Source organism: Thermobia domestica, chromosome 13, assembly GCF_964235325.1.
Source record: "Thermobia domestica chromosome 13, izTheDome1.hap1.1, whole genome shotgun sequence".
Taxonomy (NCBI): Eukaryota; Metazoa; Arthropoda; class Insecta; order Zygentoma; family Lepismatidae; genus Thermobia; species Thermobia domestica.
Window position 1 is genome coordinate 188,732,325 of NC_137466.1, and position 12,076 is coordinate 188,744,400.

The 12,076-nt window shown below is 39.5% G+C and overlaps 1 protein-coding gene across 25 annotated transcripts in view; it reads right to left on the bottom strand.

Moving 5' to 3' along the window:
- The window catches only part of LOC145668871 (coiled-coil domain-containing protein AGAP005037-like), a 1,021,830-nt gene that overhangs the window by 213,257 nt on the left and 796,497 nt on the right, over positions 1–12,076 (bottom strand). The window lies entirely within an intron of this gene.

Below are 12,076 nucleotides of genomic sequence, written 5' to 3' on the forward strand. Positions count from 1 at the left end.
AAAATACGAAGGTTACAATGAAATATTTCAGTTTAACGTCCGACAATTATGTCTTTTAGACTAAGAGAGACGATGGTGAAAGTGAATGATGAAAGAATTAAGACATGAAAAAGTGAGAGGAAACGGGAGTACTCCGAGAAAACCCATGAACCCGATGCTGTCCACCACAAACTTACTTCGCCGGAGATCAAACCAAGGACCCCAAGCACCAAAAGTAAGGATCTACCACTGAGTTACAGTGTTCCGCCAAGGTAAATGTTGAGTTGATTTTAGTTTAGCGTCCCTTTAACAGCGAGGCTATATAAGATGTGGGCATACAGCCTAACATGGACTCCGGAGCTACCGCCGGGAATCGAATTCGGGTCTCCCACGCCAAAGGCGCGTGCGCTAATCGCTTAGCCACGAGGGAGCTCTCCCTCAAGGGTTAAAAAAAAAGGAAAACTTTACGTACTAATATGGGTCTTTTTCTGTTTGCTCAGTTTAGACTAACTATATAAAGGCACGCCTAAATCGGCAATGTACGTCAGAACTTTTTTTTAAAAAAGGAAGCAAACTATCAATAATAAGGGGGAGAGGAAAAAGAACGATTCCTAGGGGGAAAGACCGATACACAACTCCGTGTCGAATACACACACTTTCATGCACACTTTCACCAATTACTAACGCTCTTATCCTTATTAACTACAATAAATAAATTACAGTATTATAGTATTTAATGTTAATGTATTAAGTGCTATAGTATGTAAGGGCAAATCAGTATGTTTTGACATGTATTTCCAAGAACTGAACACTCTTGGGAAATCTAAGGAGGCAACTACCCCCGTCCCGCTGCGGGTGGCCATGTATTTACAGTAATTTAATCTACGTACTTCAGGAAATACGAAAGTTGAAATTCTGACCATAGTTAAACGGAATCAAAAACAAGTTATGATCCACCCTATAATATTGGTGTTATTATAAAATGGTCCTAGCGAACTTTAATAATTTTACCTTTTACTCGTTTATTTAAAAAGCATGTTGTCATTTCTTGAAATCCGTAGATAACCGCACTATTGAAACAGTGATGTGCAGTTTTCAAGTATTCCATAAAATTGTTAGACAGATTCAGGCCCGTATTTAGGTAGTTTACGCCCCCACGCCCAAGAAAATTCCGTTCGCATTCAGTTATGTTTATAATAATAATAAATATAGAACTTAAAATAAAGTTGTTGAAATATTGCTTATTAACGATCAACCTATGACAGAAAACTAACAACAAATTAAAACAAGAACTATACGTATAAACAATAGAACCAATGGCCCTTTATATTGAACCACTCACTGGCGTCTCTAGCATGTAAAATTTGGGGGGGGGGACATCGAAGAAAGTGATTAAAATGGTGCTACCTAGCCCAACCTATTTATTATCTTCGATTCCATTTGTTACCTTTCTGCTTACCTTCACGGATCCCCTAAGGTATATCAAGAACTCTGATATAATCGTTCCACAGCCTGAATAATATATTCCAAATAAATATAATTATTATTATTTATTTATTTATTTGTTATTCTGTCGTTAGTAAATAAATTAAATTAGAATGAAATATTGAATATTTTGTACTTCAAAATATTGGGGAGGGACGCGACCCCCTCGTTCCCCCCGCCAGAGACGCCTATGGAACCACTAGCAACGGGACAGGGTGTACAGAACCAAGAGCGTGGACTACGCTGGGAATCAATAAGCACAGTTTTAACTCCTCATAGCCCCACAGCACCGTCCTAATGACTAATACCCGATCGCGCTGTGATACTAACGTAATTTTCAGTATACCTCCTCGAAACGCCAGAACTCAGAGAAAATCCGTGGAGACGATGCTGCCCACCACAAACTCACATGGTCTGCGGTCGAACCAGAGGCCCTCGCACTACTGGTGAGCGCTCTACCACGCACCTGATAGGACTTCGTATAAACCAAACCAACCCACTAGGTGTAACGGCCCGATTTGTGGACCTGAGTCGCTCCACGCCATCTGTTAGCGATTTGTGGAACTACGTCTAGCGTAGAGACGAACGTATGGTCAACGCGCCGCGTCGTCCTATCGCTAATTGGCGTTTCGGGAGCTTTCTAGTCCTAGTGGCTGAAAATTAGGGAAGCACCGGTCGGAAATCAAACCCGGGACCAGCGGACATGAATCCAACGTACTAACCACTAGCATACGGTGTTGCCCCATTTCGTATAAAGGAACACACAATTAACAGTAATTACTTAAGAGATTTGAATAATTCTTTATTCGTTTCAAACTTTGGTTTAAACTTTTTCAGAAGTTTTCTTTCTTTCTTTTTTCTTTTCTTTTCTTTCTTTCTTTCTTTTTTTTTTTTTTTTTTTTTTGAACTATAACCAACTTCGATAATTATTTTCTAATATTCTACAGGTTTATAAACTGAGAACTTTCTACGATATAGTTTGCTTTCAAATTTCCTCATGAAATGTAGCATTTGTTATTATGAAGCCTCTGAAAGTTCTAGAACAAAATTATACCTCGTTTGCACTACTGAGATTAAAAAAAAATAAATCAAAATACCGTTACTGTATATGTGAACAAACTTTTTTGCACGAAAACTCAAAACTTTGGTTAACATGTCTTTTCACACTTCACTGAAAGTTTTATTCCGTAGAAAATATTCTTTTTAAAAAAGTAAAAGAAAATACGAAAAGGGGAAATGCACTCTGGTTATATAGTTCTTTCTTCTTTCTTTAAAATTACCAGCCCCAACATACTGCTAATAATTTTCATCTGGGTCTCTTTCACATGACAATATGGCAGCTAGGTGGCATTCGAAGAAATTGCTAACAACACCCAAGATGGTCGTTCCTTCTCGTTTAAAAAAAATAAATAAAAAGAAGGTTTTAAAACTTTCTTTTTAACTTTCTAAATGTTCTCTATTTTCCTTTCTATACACGTGGATATAGACAAAGTATCCTGATTAGTTCTTCAATCAATAAAGTGAAATATTTCATTTACAATTTCCTTTGAATAATACAGGGTGGTGCGCTAAGGGATGTCCAAACTTCAATAAGTGATCCCTCTAAGTATAGAAAACAAAAAGCTCTATAACATTATATGAATGATAGCGCGCCGTTCCGGAACTACAGAGTGAACCAAAAGACAAGACACAACCTGTAGAGCAAACAAATAGAAGTGAACAGGCCAGACATTGATACTCTGGAAATAGTGGGAACGTTTGCGTGTTACTTGCCACGGTGTTACTTGCCTCTATTGGAATTTCGTGTTACTTGCCACGGTTACCTTATCGCATATTTATCTGTCTATGACAGCGTGTCCGTTGCCACGCACCTGTATCTAGATTTGGCCTTGAGGGGGTGGGAGTAATTTCCCAAGCAATTTTCAAAGCAAGGCAATCACCTGAAACGCAAGAAACAAAGCAAATTTCTGATTTAAGAAATAGGAACCTTGTTACAGAAGCGTCATTTCAAATTTTGCTTTGGGGGGGGTAAGATCCCTTGAAATAAGGAAAATTTCGCGTTTTTACTGATTTGCTACTATTCTGTTGATAAAATCTATATAAATCTCAAACTTAGGGGGGCAAATGCCCCTCCCTGCCTTCCCTAAATGTCGCCCCTGCCTTGTTACATTTATGCGTGTCACAAAACTCACACGAAATACAAGAAACAAAACAAGATTCTGATGAAAGGAGTATTCTTGCAAATATACACAAACAATTGAAGTTCTTCAGTAATTCGAGCACTCATTTTGCCGCCTGAAAGCATGGAAAAAACGCAATAATTTATATATTACATCACATTCGATCCATACTCCTAGGTGGTTCCAATAGGAACCTTGTCACTTGCGCGTCGCACGTCATAATAATTATAAGTGGGGTTTGTGGTGGACAAACTCCGTGTAGATGGGTTTTCCCATTTCCTCCCACTTTCTTCATCTTGCCATTTCATTCATTCTCATCATCGCCGTCTCCTTTAGCCTACCCGGCATAACCGTGGAACAAAACTCCAAGGTTTCATTTCATTTTCATTTCAAAATGTAATAGACTCCAGTGTAAATACCTGTGTTATTTTTTTCTTGGCTGGGAAGCTCATTTCAGTTTCTTACAATAGCGAAACACACTTTCTCCCACAATTTCTTCTCTCAATTTATATCTGAATATTCTTGCAAACTTTTCTTTTTATATAACGCTGAGTGTTTCTCTATTTCTTCAATTTTTCATTGACTTTACCACTAATTAAAGACATACATGTATTAGCTTCCATTACAAACACTTCTTTTCATACTCTACACACAGAGCGAACTGTTATGTGAAAAAACTTGTAGAAAACATCTATTTTTTATCTCTCTGCTTGGATTTACCTCGGCCACTTTTCTGTCGCCATCGCCGCAGTGAGCGGACTCCCATAAGACTTAATGCATTTTTAGATGTTGCCCAACTGTTTCGTCGCCAAGCTGTTGCCTTAGGCCTACCGCTCACTGGCAACATTTTGTCGGGCAACTATCTTGTTGCTCTGGCTAAATGCATTCATTCTTATGGGAGTCCGCTCACTGAGACGACGGCGACAGTTAAGTTGCCGAGGTGTTGCTAAGCAGGGTGACAGCAGGGGAACAGCTCGGCGACGGAACAGTTGCGCAATATCAAAAATGCATTGAATCTTATGGGAGTCCGCTCACTGAGGCGACGGCAACAGAAAATTTGCCGAGATATCTCCAAGTAGAAAGGTAAAAAATAAATGTTTTCTAGAAGTTTTTTCACGTAACAGTTCGTTCCGTGTGTAGCGCGTGAAAAGAAGTGTTCGCAATGGGAACTAATACATTCTTTGATTAGTGATTAGCATGTCTTTAATTAGTGATAAAGACTATGAAAAATTAATTGAGAAAATAGAGAAACGCCCAGCATTAAAGAAGAAATATATATAAAGAAGAAATTGTGGAAGGAAGTGTGTTTCGCTGTTATAATAAACTAGAATGAGCTTTCCAGCCAAGATAAAACAACACAGTTAAATTACTCCCACACCCTCAAGGTCAAATCTAGATGCAGATGCGTGGCAACGGACACGGTGTCATAGATAGATAAATATGCGATAAGGTAACCGTGGCAAGTAACACGAAATTGCAATAGTGGCAAGTAACACGCAACAAGGGAACAGTCATCAGCGCACCGCAGGTGCAGTAAGCAGGCAAGTGGAATTATGACAATGAGCAAAAAGAGGAACATTTAATTAATACAATCTTGGGAATGTCACACGTCTCTCGGGAGGAAGCAGGGATACGGTCACCATACTGGACGCAGCTTAGCGGAAATGTTCAAAATGACCACGTACAGCACAGAAACAGGCATGTACACGACTCATCATAGTTTCACGCACATGTTCAAAGACATCTGGTGTTGCTCGACCGGCTTCAGACTCCAACAATGCATTTCTTTAGATCATGAACATCCATTCTCGACAGGCGACGGACGAATAGACGTTTTGACATGGCCCAAACATAACACACTGTCATGATTCTTTTACGAAAGATGTCTTGCCATCTAATAAGTATATTCGCGAACACGAACACAGTGTATATCTCTAGAAGAGAAATTATTGATGTAGTATATACGATAATTGACTGTCTTTAGAGGAATCAGCTGCTGAACTTTTGACATATCTTAGCATCCCATCCTATATATCATATTACACAAGCTCATCAAAAATGTATAACCGTATGTGCGAATTGCTAATATGTCTGCTTCTTGTGCGCATAGTCCCGGATTCGATTCGACGTGAGAATAATTGAATCGGTGAGTAGAAAAAGGAGAATATTCCCCAACACGTTACTTTTGAGAAACGAAAAGTAAAACTGCTTACCGTAAATACCATTGCTTACGTAAAAATATCTGTATGGGAGATTTGTAACGTATGTTAAGACCTTTCATTTCCCAAAATTCCAAAATCGTAATGAGATTGGATATTTAGTTATAGAGAAATTGTTATCGTGGAATGTTATCCTTTATTTTTGGAATGTTCTCCTTTTTCTACTCACCGATTCAATTGTCTTGCAAACAAACACGAACAGAGATCCCGATTAAAAATAAACAACACTGGCGTGGCAGCTCTTGGCGATCCTGAAATCGCTGCAACGCCGTATGTTAGCGACCGATGGAATTACTTGCAGCCTATGACAAACACGTGATCAGCACTTCGCGTTGCTCTGCCTCTAACAGGAGTATGATGAGCTTAATGGGTATCTTTATTCACGTGACTCCACAGTTTGCCTCACGACGTTGAAAATTGGGGTGCGCTGGCCAAGAACAGAACCCAGCACCACGCAGACGTAAGTCAAACGCTCTGAAAATACTAGGCTACTGAGCCCCCGGAGGTTCTGATTAGTGATGTTAGGATTATTCGAATGTTTTTTTCAGCTGCCATTCGAATATCCGTTTCCAATATTCGAACAGTTATTCGTAGAATCCATTCAAAAACGTATTTGAATAATGAATTATTCGAAATTTTAACAGCACTGCATGAGTCCACGTTTCATACAGCCTCGGTGCTGAAATAAGATGTTAAATCAATCTAATGCAATTCACTAGGGATGCGCACGAGACAAGATTTGTGACTGACTCGTCTCGAAAATGTGGTGTAAAAGTGATGTCTTGACTCGAAAAATGTAATTTCTCTATTGGAATAGCCGTGTCTCGACTCGAATTTTGTCAGCAAAATCCTGTCTCGACTCGTCTCGTGCGCATTCCTGCAATCCACCATAAACGTCTCGATCTTGTTTATTTCAGTGGCGGATCTAGACGCTAAAAATTGGAGAGGGGCAGAGTATCAGAATCCAGACTACGATAGATACACCATGAGTTTACTATAAACTTTAAAAAATGCATAAAATAGCTTAAGTTATCTTTGTCTCCCAAAAACTGGGGGGCCTAGGCCCCTGGCCACGAAGTAGATCCGCCACTGGTTTGTTCGTTGAAGTTTAGCGTCCCCTTTTCAGCATTGAAGATATATGAGACTTGAACAAGAGGTTAAAGTGGAATGATACTCATCGTAATACATTTAATGCTCTACCGCCTAGAAAAGTGAAAATTTTAATTTAACGTCCCATGGTTTTGTCCTATTAGGCTAAAGAAGACGGATTATTACTGAAAGTGAATTATTATGGAAGAATTGGTGGAATGAGAATGCGGGAGAAAATATGATCTCGAGAAAACTGGTGGACACGATATTGTGCACCTCAAACTCATATATGACTTAGGACCAAACCAGGTATCTCTGGCACCAAAGATAAGCGTTCTTCCACTGATATATCGTGTCCCTTTCTCCAACCTACAATCAAATCGGGATCACATTCAACGCCAAAGAAGCGCACTAGACCAGAGAAAACGGCAAGTATTGATTTGCGACCTGTAGCCAGTGGTGGATCTACCCCGTGGCTGGGGGCTAAAACCCCCAGTTTTTTTCAGTGACAGAAATAGTTGAAGCTGCGTAAATGCCTACAATTTATTACTTGCCAATTTGTACAGCATGTGTAACTGTAACTGGTGAACGAAATGATCCACTTTTTATTCCTAGTCCCTGATAACGAAGTGCGTAAACGGATTTCAAATTAAAATGATTTGCGTAAACGCAAGATAAACCTACTAGACCTATAGTCTGGATTCTGGCTGCTCCCCCCCCCCCCACCTGTTTTTACCTTCTAGAGCCGCTACTGCCTGTAGCCATTCTAAAACTCAGCATTATGTAACGTTCCCCAGACCGGTAGCCAGCCCCAAAATTTAGGGGGGGGCGGTAGAAGTTTGGGGGGCCGATCCAACCATACTATAGTTCATCACCATATTATAATTCATTTGCAAGCCTACCGTGAAAATTTTAGGGGGCCGATAAAAATTTAGGGGGCCCGGACCCCCTAGACCCCCCTTGGATATGGGCCTGACGTTCCCTATTCACATGTGTTCATTCACTTTAACTACTGCCTTAACGTTATTAACAAATTCCTGCTATCCATGCACACTTAACAATCCGGATTTTAAATACCCGGCTTGTTAAAAAAAAAAAAAAAAAAAAATGTCTTGCGCTGCATTATTATAGGTCCCTGCGCTAGAAATACGATAATCAAATTATTCATTACGGGTTTTATTCTAAGTTTTGGAAACAGGCGGTTTCTCAGCAGGATTTTTTTTTTTTTTTTTTTAAAGAGATCCCAACTGGAAGAGCTATATTAAAGCTCACACATTATAACATTTGAGGGTTTCAATATTTTAGAGCTCCTTCCATTACCATGACGAGCGCTAACCCTCGGTTTCTTTTGTCAAAAGCGAAGGGGGAATTGAAACATTTCCGCCAGTAAGCTCAAGCTACGTTACATATTTGATGAAGTAACTTCGTAACATTAAGTGCTAGAAGCTGACGATCTTTTACGGCAATGAAACACAGGAAAACTTTGAATAATGGGAACAGAAACCAGCGAAGAATGTTTTTCACTTAAAAGCGGGAAATATTCCTTCTTTAAGACCAGTGCTATTCAACCGGGGGTACGCGAAGATTTTTCTGGGGTACATAACCCTAAAATAAACATATTTCCAATATTTATTGAATTATCATGGTTGGAGATTTTTTCTTTCTTTCAACGGTCTCTGCGTTAACATCAATAAAAATGAAGCACAGAAATTGCTTGAATCCAGAATCAGCTCTGATTCTCGCACTCTCGAAGATTCGACTCAGTGGCGTAACTAAAGGCTTGGGGGTCCTTCCGCAGACACCGTGGAGCGGGGACCCTTCTCTACATCCCACTTCACGATCTGGGGGCCCCTGATGGCTTGAGGCCCCCCCGCAATGCGGGGCCCTTATTTACGCCCCTGATTAGACTAAGAATCGATTAGTTGATGTCCGGGAAACAAGCTCAGTCATGTCATTAACTGGTTAGTTTTAAAGTTATTTTCAGTTTTTGAATTTTTAACATTGTCCTCAGTGTGCGAATTATCAGGGAGAATGAGGCAAAAATCCCCCTAAGTAGAACTGGATGTCTCCCATATGTTTTGAAATTTCCCATGTTAATTTTTTCGGGTGTGCACTTTATCCCCTGTAAATAGTCTTTTGATTGGCACACCGATTGTCCTTTTATTGGGTCTCTGTTAGTGTCCCTTTTTAATCAACAGAATGTGTACTAAGCTTAATACGTTCATTTCGCTTTAATTTGTTTTAAACAGCTTCAAGAGTACACAATTGGATGGCGAACTGTGTCTAGAGGTACGCGAGAAAAAAAGGTTGAATATTGTTTACGACAATGCTTAACAACATAAGCAATGCTAAAGATTTGAGAATCTTTTCTTTCTTTTCTTTTTTTTTCTTTTTTTTTTTTTTTTTTTTTTTTTGTAATATCTTGATCACGGGTTGAAATCTTGGTCGCAGGTAAAACAATACTGTTTTTCCACAATGCATGTACTGTAAAAGGGTAGTTCCAAATCTCTTCTAATATGGGACTCACCTAAAACAGTATTTAACTTCATGGTCCCGTGAAGTATAAAGAAAATGAATTGAATCCAAGAACATAACCTTCTTCCGCTCAATCATATGGAGAAGCCTATTTAACATGAGGTATTCAATTTCATCCGAAATTTCATAATAGGCCTATTCTCCTTTAATTATCAATTTAAAAGGATTCTCGAAAAAGATTCAATCATACTGAGATAGACCGTTTGACTTAGAATTCTGCAGTTTGCTTTCGATCATTTGATTCAATATTTCGATCATACCAATTGATTGAAAATGATTTGATCAAATGAGCCAGATATTTCAGATCAAGCATGGAGTAGGCTCTCATATAACCCATATTAACGTTGCGCATATAAGCTGTAACCGTACCCAATTCGCTGATACAATCTTCCAATTCATGCTTTTAGATCACGGCAGACAATTCACCTAAGAGTGGCCCCGTGTAGCGTAGTCGCTAACGCTCTCGCCTTCGGTGCGAACGGTCCTGGGTTCGACTCCCGGTGGGGGCACTCGGTCGAAAAAGTGTGAAACGCTGAATAAGGTTTTCCTGGGTTTTCCTCATTCCAAACTTATAGGTCCCAGGCCGCTTCCTTCCTTCCCCCATCCTTTCTTCTCTCCCTTTCCCGGATACTGTGTTCGCCGAGGGACGTCATCCCTCAAACGTGACGAGCTACATTGGCCATAGATGCCAAAAGCCCAGAAATCTAATTCCTATTATTCCTAATTCACCTAAGAATGATTCATTAAAAGAGTCGACCATTTTTGGATCGAACCGTAACTCATTTGGCTCAAGCAATGAATCGATTATAATCAAATGTCGGTGTAATGAATACCAATATAACGAAGTTCCTTCCCCATTTCCTTATTTAATGGGGGATAACACGGTGGCTTAGTAATAGAGCGCTCACCTCTGGTGCGTGGGGGTCCCTTGTTCGATTCCCGGCCAATTTAGTTTGTAGTGGACAACATCGTGTCTGTGGGATTTCTCCGGGTACTTCGGTTTCCTCCCACTTTCTCATTCCATCATCATTCACTTGCTTTAATAATTATCTCCGTTAGCCTAATGGGCATAATCGTGGATCGTTAAACTGAAGTATTTCATTTTCCTTATTTATTACCATAAACATTACATTTTGACAAATTTCGAACTTTCAGTATAATGAATGAAAATTTAGTTTTTCTGTCTACGATATGGCAGCCATTTTTCAAAGATGTACGTGATTAGTCGAGAAGGACAGCGATTGAAAGTAACCAATGATCATTACTCTCTAAAATAAGCTATATGTATCTTCCACAATGCAAGAAATAAGGGATTGAGTCACAACCAAGACAGATTTTCTCTTTATTATAAAATATTAAAAACTAACCTGCAATTATTAAGGACTTATTGTAAGTATGCTCATTTTAACTTAAACATTTTCCTTTAAGAATTATTAACATGTGCCCTTATTGAAAATAAACACTTGCACAAAGAATGGATGAATAGATGCTGAACGACTGAAATTTTCTCAGCTATACTTGAATGTTTTCATTGTTTAATTATATACAGTCAACAACACAAGACCACTTTTTAGTACTATACGAGTTGCATATACCGTTGTAATTGTCTAACTGAGCTCTATCCATGGGCGCCAATTACGTGGGTGCTTCGGCACCCACATAAAAAATTTTGTGGGTGCGCCGCACCCACAAGATTTTTAGTTTGGACCCGGGTTTGAACCTGTTTCTCTTGCGTTTAAGTCAACCGTGTTACCAACTGAACTAGAGCAACCTCAACTTATCCTTATAGTACCGGTATATTTTACTTTATCACAGCACAGTCCTTTATGAAACTGTTTATAAAATTTCAACTATTTAATAAAAATAAAGCAATCAAATATCGAGACTTCCCTGAAAACACATCCCACCATTGATATGCACCCACATAAATTTTGGAAAGTCGGCGCCGTTGGCTCTATCGTTTGATATTCGAAACCACACAGGTTTCCTTATCTTCCGCATGTTACTGACGTGTTGAGTTTCATTAGCACACAAGTTAATGGGCCTGTGTTGTTCCGGAAAGTAAACAGCCGGTACCAGTTTAACGTTGCTGAGAATCATAACAGGATGGACAATGTTCCACTGTCGCCACATGCAGTAATTGAATAATTGCAATGAAATTTTTGAGTTTTACGTCGCATGGTTATGACGGCAGGGCTAAAGGAGACGGTGAAAATGAGAAATGAATGAAATGGTGGAATGAACAAAGTGGGAGGAAACGGGAGAACCCCGAGAAAACCCACGAACACGGTGTTTGTTCACCACAAAGTCCACACGGCGCGAGTTGGGATCGAACCAGGGACCCCAAGCACCGGAGGTGAACGCTCTACCACTGAGCCACCACGCCCCCTAATTGAGTAATTGAATACAGATCAAAAACCATAATAACTGCAAGTAAGACATCAAGTGGCTTAGTTACGGAAACATTCATGACGACAAGATAAGCAAAAGTTGATGAGAAGAACAACTTAGAGAGAGCATATAGGCATAGAGCTGAAATTCCCCTGAAAGCTGTTAAAGTCAGGAATATTTTAAAAAAAATATCTTTCC